The sequence below is a fragment of the Zingiber officinale genome, chromosome 9A (assembly GCF_018446385.1).
Source record: "Zingiber officinale cultivar Zhangliang chromosome 9A, Zo_v1.1, whole genome shotgun sequence".
NCBI classification, from domain to species: Eukaryota; Viridiplantae; Streptophyta; class Magnoliopsida; order Zingiberales; family Zingiberaceae; genus Zingiber; species Zingiber officinale.
Window position 1 is genome coordinate 130,435,090 of NC_056002.1, and position 8,495 is coordinate 130,443,584.

The window sequence follows — 8,495 nt, forward strand, 5'->3', positions numbered from 1 at the left end:
AGCAACAAAGTATATCAATGTGGAGGAAGTCCAAGCAACGCGGAAGAAGGAGTCGATCGCCGAGGCTGACCAATACCCCCCCCCCCCCCCGGGCGGTCGGCCACAACACAGCAACACTCAGAGCCAAGGGTACACGTCGTTCAACATGTAGAGGCTGAGCGGAAGAAATTCAAGTAGCCCCGACCGACAGTGGACTCCTATGTTTTGTTCATTTCACAAGACAGCATCCCATAACACTAAGGATTGTTACCACATCAACCCTCCACTGCACCAACCTGAGTGGCAAGTCACTCGACGCTGATCGCTAACACCCGAGCGCCATCACCACCACCGAGCGGATAGGAAGCATGACGAGGGTAGCATGCGAGCAGAAGTACCCCGAAGACGATCGTCATCAAGACACGGGAATAGGCCCGCTCGGGAGCCATCTGAGAGACCGCGTATCTCCATGCAAGAGGAGGAAAATAGAAATAACATCGCTCAAGATGATAGTAGGGGGTCCAACCGATGGAGATTCAAACAAGACTTGAAAGTCGCACGCCCGACATTTGAAAATCCATGCGATCGAGTGTAACAAGGAGAAGACTCAAGGGCCAGAGCTTAGCTTCAGTCCTCAGGACCTAGAGGGGTGGGGTGGAGATCGAGCAGGGATCCTCTGGTCCGCTTTTAGAGTCAGCAAAAAATAAGAAAGAAGACAGAAGGGACGGTGAGACACTTACCTCGGTCGCCCTCTGGGTGAAACTGTCAGCAAGTTGACCGAAAGGGAGGGTGGCTGCTCGACCTTTAGCGTCCGCTTAGGCTTGAGCCAAGGGACCTTGGATATTGATCTTGTGGCTGGGAGAATGAGGTTCAATGAAGGTCGGGTCCCGCCATGTGTCCATCGCAGCCTTATAATCGCGGTGAGGCCACTGTGTCCGCTCGACCTTCACTCGATCGATAATATATTAAGAGCTTCTTATAAGGCTAAGTGTCTTTACGCTCGGTCGGGCTTTGCCTGACCAAGCATGCAAAGGCACATTGGTGCTCACTCAGCTTTCACTCGGTCGATAATATATTAAGAGTTTCTATAAGGCTAAATGCCTTTACGCTTGGTCGGGCTTTGTCTGATCGAGCGTGTGCAGGCACTCATTGGTGCCCGCTCAACTTTCACTCGATCGGTAATATATTAAGAGCCTTTTATAAGGCTAAATGTCTTTACGCTCGGTTGGGCTTTGCCCGATCGAGCGTGCGAAGGCACATTGGTGCTCACTCGATCTTAACTCGACTGGTAATATACTGAGAGTTTCCATAAGGCTAAATGTCTTTATGCTTGGTCGGGCTTTGCCTGACCGAGCACGTGCAGACACTCATTGGTGCCCGCTCGACCTTCACTCGATTGATAATATATTAAGAGCCTCTTGTAAGGCTAAATGCCTTTACACTCGGTCAAGCTTTGCCTGATCGAGTGTGCGAAGACACATTAGTGCTCACTCGGCCTTCACTCGGTCGGTAATATACCAAGAGTTTCCATAAGGCTAAATTCCTTTACGCTTAGTCGGGCTTTGCCTGACCGAGTGCGTGCAGGAACTCATTGGTGCCTGCTCGACTTCACTCGATCGATAATATATTAAGAGCTTCTTATAAGGTTAAGTGTCTTTACGCTTGGTCAGGCTTTAATTTGCCTCACCGAGCATGCGAAAGCACATCGGTGCTTACTCGATCGGTAATATACTAAAAGTTTCTATAAGGCTAAATGCCTTCACACTCGGTCGGGCTTTGCTCAGTCAAGAGTCTATGAGCATATGAGTACTTGCTCGGCCTTCAATCGACTGGTAATGTACTAAAAGTCATACATAAGCTTAAGTGCCTTTACGCTCAGTCGTGCTTTGCTTGGCTGAGCGTATATATGAGCACACTGGCTCTTATTCGACCTTCGGTCGGTCGATAATATGTTGAGGACTATCTACAAGGCTAAGCGGCCTTACACTCGGTCAGATTTTGCCAGCCCAAGCGTATATACACACACTGGCTCTCGCTCGGCCTTCGGTCATTCAGTAATATACTGAGAGCTATTTATAAGGCTAAGTGCTTTTATACTCGGTCGGGCTTTACCTGACCAAGCGCGCGAAGGTACTTTGGCTATATACCTATCTTATCTTTCTTGATACTGACTCCTTCATTTGACAGGTCGTCTTATCATAACCCATATCAACCACTATCTGTTCAAGGTGTAACAAAATCCGAAACCCCCAAAAAAAAAAAAAAAAAAAAAAGAAGAAGACATAATACAACAAAATAGGGTGATAATACTATTGGTGTAGAAAGCACTAAACGATCAAACCTAAGTTTTGATTATGAAAAAGGGTTCAAAGTTAAAGTTTCTTGTTCTTTAACAAGGTTGATTGAGTTTGCAAGAAAGTTCTAAGTGATCTTAGGCAAAAGAAAGTCCTAGTTGATACTAGGCAGGTGGAAAGTCCTAGCTACGATTAGGAAAGTGAAAAGTCCTAGCTGCGGTTAGGCAACGAAATCCTAGTCTGGGGGATTGGGTGAAGTCTTAGGGGGTCGAGGACTTTGGGTGAAATCATAAAGTTGAGGACTCTAAGTGGAAACCCTAGGGATCACAAACACCAGGTGGAAGACTGGATGGGTCAAGGAGCCGACGTTCAACATGAAGTCCTGAAGTCTTGGACGCTAAGCAAAAGTTCAGACGATCTGGAGGACCGATCTAGGAAAAGCTAAACTCTCCTGAGAGGAGAAGGTGAGGACGCATACCCCGAAGAGAGAACAATAGGCATCGGTCCAACCTAAGATTTCTGGGAAATCCAAAAGTCAGCATCGGACGATCCAGAGACTGTCAAAGTTAATTTTTATATATACTATTTTACATTATAACTTTGTTTTACAGGAAGACTAATAGTTTTGCAGGGTCGGATTTTACCTGGTTCAATCGACCGAACGTCTTGATCGGTCGACCAAACCCCTAAGTAAAAAGATCATATTTTAGCTCGTGATGAAGTCTTGACCAGGGATCGATCGACTGAACAAGGAGGTTCAGTCAATTGAACGGTGGATAAACAGCGAGTTGATCGGACCTGATAAGCTAGCGAGGATAGTGGGACCAGTCTAGTGAATGGTGGGATCAGTAGACCGAATGAAGGCTCATCTGAAGTGGTAGAATTTGGACAAAAAGTTGGGGTGATACAGAAGGATCGGTCAATCGATCAGAAGGATCGGTAGACCGATAAAAGTCAAAGTTGCGAACAATGATCCCAAGATCAGTGGATCGGATTAGGTTCAACTTGGCTATAAAAGGAGGCTTCGACCAGACATTCAGAAACCATTCAGAACTACTTCAGCTCTTGTGCAATGCTCTGGAACCATTCGACAACACCCAAACGCTACTCCGACAATTGACGAACGAATGCTAATTCTATTGTTGTCGATAACTTGATTTTATTACTATTGTAATTCAAGCTTGTAATCATTGTTCAAATTATTAGTGATTACCCAACGAAAGCGATCAACGCTTGCGGGCCTTGGAGTAGAAGTCATCAAAGGCTCCGAACTAATTAAAACTCTACCTTGTTAGCCTTGCTTTTGCTTTCTTCTGTTTATCCCGCCATGTTTTACTCCGAAGTTTTAAACAAATGTGAAAGCCACGAGTACTATTCACTCTCCTCTAGCATATCTCGATCCTACAAATACTATAGGACCATTAGTGGCCGGCTAGAGGGGTGAATATCCCTAAAAAAGAGTTGGAAGAATCTCTTGCTTTTTGAACTTAGCAAGGAGACAGTATTAGATAATCAAAAATAACATTAAAGAGAATAATATAAGAAAAATAGCAAGAAGTCTCAGGAGTTTATTTTGTTACAACTTAGGTGGTTATAAATCCAATGCAGTTAAAAGGATCCACTAAAATAAATCCTTTATGAAGGTGGAGTAATCTCTTACAGACTTTGAAAGCTCAGAAACTAACTAGGAATTGAATACAGTGATCGTTAATTAATTCCTAGCTCCAAGGGCTATTTATAGTCTCATGGGAAAAGTTATCATTGTGCTAACGTGGCTTGGATGCGCCTCCAAAACCATCCATGGCGTCTCCAAGTGGATAAACTTTTATCCACGTTACAACGGTCAACCAACGATGCTGCTTCGTTGGAGGTGCCCTCAATGTGATTGGAGGCGTCTCGATACTATTCATCCGAGGCGCCTCAAGCACTGGTGGAGCCAGGATTTGTAGCCCGCATGGGCTACCAATGTCTTTCAAATTGCTTCCCGGGCTAAAGACCCTATTTTTTTTATTTAGGAATAAAAAATTAATGGTATCAATAGATAAAAATACATCATTTTAACTGATCCACCCGAGCTATAACCCGAGGAAGCTTACACCTGGCTCCGCCCTTGGCCTCAAGCACCTTAGAGGTGCCTCGCATCTTGAATGCGATAGCTTCGCTGCCAAAGCTCGAGGTGCCTCCAAAGCTATTGGAGGCGCCTTAGCACTATTCATCTGAATGGTCAATTGTTGTATTGACCATTCTTTTCCATATGCTCACTTGGGTGATGCTCCGACCGTCTGGAATTGAACTCACTGAATCTAATTTTGGCCTTCTCCTCAAGCAGAGACTTCCTCCCTGGTTTTTCGTTCCTTAGATGCGTCACACACGTTCCTTCTTGTCCACCAGTGTACTCTTCCGTAGCTTCTCGTTCCTCAGATACATCGAGCTCGTCAACTCATTTCTCGTTTCATTATTTTCGCTTACTATGTCTTCTGCTCGACTTCTTGTGTTCCTAAGTTCCTATACACTTAGACACAAGATATCAAAACAACTCAGGACCTAACTTAACTCGGTTGACCATATCAAAACTAATTCAGAATACTTACAATTTTTCCCTTTTTGAAGTACATCAACCTGAGTTAAGATTAGAATTAAACTAACAATAAATTTTAGTACAAGAAATATTGCAAGTTAGTACCAGAAATAAATTTGCAATAAAATAATGTAAACACAAATTTTACAATCTCCCCTTAACGCCCTACAATTTCTCTCCATTTAATCATATCAAAAAAATACAGGGAAAAAAAACAACATAAAACACGAGAACTTTTTTGAGGGGGTTTGTTTGCAAAGTACCTAAATTTCTATATTTTTACCGAGATAATTTTTCACATAAAATAATTTTTAAGAAATAATTATTGCTAAAAATAATTTTAAAATATGTTTAAGTTGTGAAAAATCTTGAAAATTTTTGTCAATATTACATAGTATCATTCGGATTAGAATAAAATTTTTCATGAAAGTACTATTTTTTAAATTTAATGATTATAAATATTTTTAGACTTTGAAAAATCTTGTTAATTTTTCTTAGCATATAAAATATAATATTTATCCAAAGAAAAATTAAATTTTTTAATTTTTTGAGAATTTTTAATTATAAAAATATTATTTTTGGTGAATATAATAATTTATATAATGGTTAATAAATTTTGAAAAATTTTCTTACAATAGTGAACATAATCTTTTATCACATAAAAATTATGTTTATCAAAAATTTATTTTCTAAATATTTTAATTTTTAAATTAGTTTTACTTTAAAATATTCATAAAAATAATATAATAGTCAAAAAAAAATTTCAAATTTTTTTTCAGTTGATAGATAATACCTTCAATTTTTTACATAAAATATTTAAGTAAAAAAATTTGAATAGAAGGTTTAAGAAATAATTAATTTTCCTAACTACTAAATTAAATTTAAGCATGCATATAAAATTAATTTAACTGACTAAAACAAATTTTGGTATCCTTATTGGATTTATCAAGTATTTTATAAGAATATTATTTTTTCATACTTTTTTAGTTTGACCCTATGATTTTTCAAATATCAACTATATCTTTTATAATTTAAAAAATTTGAACTATAAGTTCTTTTCTAATAATTCTATTTTAACTTTTAATTTTGTATTTTTAGTTTAAATTTTGTAAAGTGTTTTAATGGACATACATTAGCTAATGCTAAGTTAACTTTTAATTCAATATTATCCTTTTTAAAATTACATGTTCTTAATTTGCATAAAAATTTAGAAAACATTTGTATTACATCATAAAGTTGATTAGGAAGTAAGAGTTATACCTTACTTATCATATCAAATTCATAGTTTGACGCTTCCCATGCTCTCGATGCTCATGTCAGATATGTTTTCGTCGTCTTCTTCTTGGTGACTTGCCATTAATGCAAGTCCGGCGTATACCTCGATCTTTGACTTTGATGATGATTCATCTTAGGTAGCTTTTAAGTTCTTATGCTTTGATCATCTTGGCCTTTATCTTTTTCCTTATTTTTCAGTTTTGGACAATTGCCCTTGATATACCCTACCCTTCTTCTTGGTAGTTATAGTATCTGATTTTTCCTCTTTTCTCACAAAATCTTGTTGGCATGTTGCTTATTAAAATTGTTGGACTTCAAGAAATTTTTTAAAATTTTCTTACCATGTACGCTTGTAATTCATTTTCATCAAGCGATGATTCGAACTCCGGCTCGATCTTCTGAGTTTTTAAGGCAATGTTGTCATTTGATTTTTTTTTATAATATTACACTTTAGTTTTAAGTTTAGAATTTTTTTTTTCTCAATCCACGGGCTAACTCAAATACGCCATGGGCCGACTTACACGGGTTGCGGGCCCAGATGGGTTGGTTCATTTGGATCCATCTTTAAATGAGTTGATAAAATTTTAATCTAATCCGTTTAAATTATTTGACAAGACGGACTAATCCGACGGATTCAACTCAAATTGATGACTCTATCCATATGATTAATTTCATGAAGTTTTTTTTTAAAAAAAATTTATGCTACTATTAAATTAAAAATCTCAAATTTCATATCCATAATAATTTAAAATTTTTTTATTCAACTTTTTAATTTCATAAATCTCTAATATGGTAATACTCTCAGCTCTTAACAAGCAGATAAGAGCTGGATCGTAATTCCTGATGTACTTGTGAATTAGAGGTTGCTCATAGATAAGATATAGATCCTATCTATATAACAGATGAAATCTTAAAAAAAAAACTCCCACCTAAGGATCCGGCCTCCTTAATAAGCCGGGCATCTCGATTGTCCTTCGACATTGTTCTAACAAATGTGGTTGGCTGGGGATAGCTAAGTACAATTATAATAATAAAAAATAATTGAACCGACAACTCACGAGAAATTAAAGGCCACAACAATTGAACAGCCCAACCTAACTCGTAGGGCATGGCCTAGCCAATCCAAAGTCATTAATAGGCACAACCTCCACAGAAGTGGTAGCGTTCTAACCACCCTCTCTAGAAATGGCCACGTAACCATATAGTCCAAGAGAAACCTCTAGTGCACTCCAACGTATGTTAATCCATGCAGTTCCACATCAATTGATATAATACTAAAATAATTTTATTCTATCTCTCTCTGTCACACAAACTGTTATTTCCTTTACGATAATTTTTTTTTCATAAAACTCATTACAAATTTGTGAGGAAACGAAATTTATCACGGAATTTCATAATCTTAAATCTATAATGAAAAGAAATATTTGTCATACATCTCTGATGAAAAAAAATAAATTTATCACATATTTACAATGATTAAAAATTCATCATAAATTTATAATGATCTAAGGTTATTGTAAATTTACATGGAAATCTATGATGAATATATTTTTTCGTCATCATAGTTGTTGTAAATTTACATGGAAAAAAGTATCAAATCTACAACGAAAATGGTGATTCGTCGCAAATCTGCGACGAATCAAAATCCATAGCAGATTTGTGATAAATCAGGATTCATTCCAAATCTATGAAAAAATCATGTTTCGTCGCAAATATGTGACGAGAAAGGGATTTTGTCACAGATTTGTGATACATAAGTTTGCGACGAAAAATTTTGTCACAATATGCAAATTTTTTCTACAGTACCTACCCATTTGTGCATTTTATTTATCGTGTAAACAAATCATATTTAAAACTATTTTTATATAAACACAATAATAAACATTCCAAACACATCCTACACAACAATTAAGCAATCCAATACATCCTATATGCACAATTCATCCGAACAAGTCATATTTATACAAGTCCAAATATCCAAAATAAAATCATACAAAAATAAATCAAAACAAACATATTCATACAAGTAATATGCATACAACAATCCATCATATTCATAAATATATAGATATCATAGTTCAACAAGTCTCATACCAAATGGTATCAAAAGGAAGAAAAGATACAAATAGAAATCATCGTCCTCTTCTACCTCGACAGACACTTCCTTTTTCTTCCATTCTTTTTCTTTTCTTACGTCAAAAAAACAAACAAATTAAAAGTAACATTTATGTCTAACTTATCAATTTATTTATATGTCAACAAATAAAACTTAATTCATCATCATAACATATCAGTTGTATGTCTAATATTTATAATATTTATAACATTTATAACAAATAAAACTTAATTCATTATCTTAACATATCACT